The sequence below is a fragment of the Gorilla gorilla genome, chromosome 3 (assembly GCF_029281585.2).
Source record: "Gorilla gorilla gorilla isolate KB3781 chromosome 3, NHGRI_mGorGor1-v2.1_pri, whole genome shotgun sequence".
Lineage (NCBI taxonomy): Eukaryota > Metazoa > Chordata > Mammalia > Primates > Hominidae > Gorilla > Gorilla gorilla.
The window spans coordinates 114,478,099-114,481,563 of NC_073227.2; the positions used below are offsets into that span (position 1 = coordinate 114,478,099).

Consider the following 3,465-nt stretch of genomic DNA (forward strand, 5'->3'; position numbering starts at 1 on the left):
AGCCCTTGCAGCCCTCGCTCACTCCCAGCGCCTCCTCTGCCTGGGCACCCACTCTGGCGGTGGTTAAGGAGCCCTTCAGCCCGCTGCTGCACTGTGGGAGCCCCTTCCTGGGATGGCGGAGGCCGGAGCCAGCTCCCTCAGCTTGCGTGCAGGGAGGTGTGGAGGGAGAGGCACGAGCGGGAACCAGGGCTGCGCGAGGCGCTCACGGGCCAGCTGGAGTTCTGGGTGGGCGTGGGCTTGGTGGGCCCCGCACTCGGAGCCGCCGGCCGGCCCCGCCAGCCCCGGGCAGTGAGGAGCTTAGCACCCGGGCCAGCAGCTGTGGAGGGTGCACCGGGTCCCCCAGCAGTGCCGGCCCACCTGCGCTGCGCTTGATTTCTCACGGCCCTTAGCTGCCTCCCCACGGGGCAGGGCTCGGGACCTGCAGCCCGCCATGCCTGAGCCTCCCCACCCCCACCGTGGGCTCCTGCGCAGCCCGAGCCTCCCAGACGAGCACCGCCCCCTGCTCAATGGCGCCCGGTCCCATCTACCGCCCAAGGGCTGAGGAGTGCTGGCGCACCGCTGCTACTGGCAGGCAGCTCCACCTGTGGCCCCAGTAGGGGATCCACTAGGTGAAGCCAGCTGGGCTCCTGAGTCTAGTGGGGACTTGGAGAAACTTTATGTCTAGCTAACTTTGTCTAGCAATCAGCACTCTGTGTCTAGCTCAAGGTTTGTAAATGCACCAATCAGCACTCTGTGTCTAGCTCAGGATTTGTAAATGCGCCAATCAGCACCCTATGTCTAGCTCAGGGCTTGTGAATGCACCAATCAGTGCTCTGTGTCTAGCTAATCTAGGGGAGACTTGGAGAACTTTTGTGTCTAGCTCAGGGATTGTAAATGCACCAATCAGCACCCTGTCAAAATGGACCAATCAGCTCTCTGTAAAACAGACCAATCAGCTCTCTGTAAAATGGACCAATCAGCAGGATGTGGGTGGGGCCAGATAAGGGAATAAAAGCAGGCTGCCCAAGCCAGCAGTGGCAAACCACGTGGATCACCTTCTGCACTGTGGGAGCTTTGTTCTTTTGCTCTTTGCAATAAATGTTGCTCCTGCTGAGTGTTTGGGTCCACGCTGCCTTTATGAGCTGTAACACTCACCGCAAAGGTTTGCAGCTTCACTCCTGAAGTCAGCGAGACCATGAACCCACCAAGAGGAAGAAACTCCAAACACATCCGAACATCAGAAGGAACAGACTCTGGACATGCTGCCTTTAAGAACTGTAGCACTCACCGCAAGGGTGCGCGGCTTCATTCTTGAAGTCAGGAAGACCAAGAACCCAACAATTCCGGATACACTATGTAGGGATAGTGAGCAAGTTCTCATTTGATCTAGTTGTTTAAAAGTGTGTGGCTTTTTTAACACTTTTTGGTTAAAGTGTTAAACCACCCCACCTTCCTCCTACTCCAGCCACGTGAACATGCCTGTTTCCCCTTCACCTTCCACGGTGGTTATAAGATTCCTGAGGCCTCCCCAGAAGCAGAAGCTGCTATGCCTCCTATACAGCCTGCAGAACTGTGAGCAAATTAAACCTCTTTTCTTTGTAAATTACACAGTCTCACATATTATTTTATAGCAATTTTTAAATTCTTTTATTTTATAGCAATTTGAGAACGGACTAACACAAAGATCAACATTAATCTTTCTCATCCCAAACTATTCAGTAGAATGTGATCACTTAAATGCTGTCTCCTTCTATTGGAATGAAATAAAGAGATGAAGACCCCTTAAAAATAAAACTTTCTTTAACCTGAAAAAACTCATCTGCTCTTCCAATGGTAGATTGAATATGATGACTCCCAGCTTTGGGTAATCAGATCTCTAGCTTGTTTAAATGGCATTTAGATCCACTGGTCATTGGGAGGAGAAAATAGAGAGTACTGGTTGGGCAATCAACACTGTTGTAAGAGTTATCTTTAGGCAAGATACAAATCTATATTTAGCCAAAAGAGTACTAAACCTTTATTTTGCAAGAAGGAAGAGCACCAAACGAATGAGAAAAGATGCTGTTGTAAACGTGATGCCAAATTGTGCAATTCCTACTCATACAACTTCAGAAAGCTGAAGTTGAGCAAATTCTTCCAAATTTTTGCTTCCGGAAGTCCCAGCAGGGCACCCTAGTGGTAATACTAAGAATTACATCTAATATATTGAGTAATCTCTGTCAATAAATGAACATAGAAAGTCATAAAAAAGATATACAATAGGTTTCATGTCAAATTAGGTAGGTCAGGAGTTCACGGCCAGACTGGCTAACATGGTGAAACCCCATCTCTACTAAAAATACAAAAAATAAGCTGGGAGTGGTGGCAGGCACCTGTAATCCCAGCTACTTGGGAGGCTGAGGAAGGAGAATTGCGTGAACCTGGAAGGTGAAGGTTGCAGAGAGCCGAAATTGCACCATTGCACTCTAGCCTGGGCAATAACAGCGAAAATCTGTCTCAAAATTAAAAAGTCACACTACAGTAAAAATGAATTTTAATCAGGGGATTGAGGGAAAAATCCTATAAGTAGTGTCAATATCCTTTTTGAAACTGTATTTGTATAAAGTTCCTAAGTTCTAACCAGTTACATCAGAGATGAGAATGAGTGGGCAGGCAATATCGCTTCTGTGCTAATCCAACAAATTTAATGATTTAATTTGTGATTTATTATGACATTTTTAAATAAATACATCTAAATACATTTAAATAAACTTAAATGCTGTTGGACTCACGAATTTAATTTGAAATGTATAAATAAGTTTGATATTAGACTTGTAACTTTAATTCAAAAATTGTGAAATTGTTTGTTCATGAACATTATTTCAAATTTTAAAATAATTCAATATTAAACCCTCAAGTTTAAATTTATCAGATATGTAAGTAATAGTCAAATGCTTGAATAGACTTGTTGGATTTGCAAGCCTTCCTTGATTTGTTGTATTCTTCCCTCAGACATTGGAAAACTCCAGTTGAGCTTTCTCTTCACACATGCCCTCTTCGCCTTTGACCTTCTATGTCAACATTTTGACTTAGCACAAAAGCTCTCACCAGAAGCCTAGCAGATGACAGCACCATGCTTCTTGTACAACCTGTAGAACCATGAGCTAAATAAACCTCTTTTCCTTGTAAATTACCCAGCCTCAGGTATTCCTCTTTTAGCAACACAAAATGGAAAAAAAAAATCTTCAATTGAGTATCTTCTAAATAGATGTTAAGAATATGTAAGAGATAGAAAAAAGAGAGACAATACTGTGTATTGGTTTTGTTAATGTGTCTACTAATTTCCTCTGTTTGGAATGACTGGCATTTCTTAATGTTTCTACTTCTATTAACATTGAGTGGAGGCTGGGCACAGTGGCTCACGCCTGTAATCCCAGCACTTTGGGAGGCCGAGGTGGGTGGATCATGAGGTCAGGAGATCGAGACCAGCCTGGACAACATGGTGAA

The 3,465-nt window shown here is 45.3% G+C and overlaps 1 long non-coding RNA gene across 1 annotated transcript; it reads left to right on the top strand.

The window, feature by feature from the left end:
* Positions 1-1,355: 1,355 nt before the first annotated feature.
* Positions 1,356-3,148, top strand: LOC129533131 (uncharacterized). The gene is made up of 2 exons (XR_008679171.2): positions 1,356-1,551; positions 2,971-3,148. It is a non-coding gene; the product is annotated as an uncharacterized lncRNA (long non-coding RNA).
* The last annotated feature ends 317 nt before the right edge of the window (positions 3,149-3,465 follow it).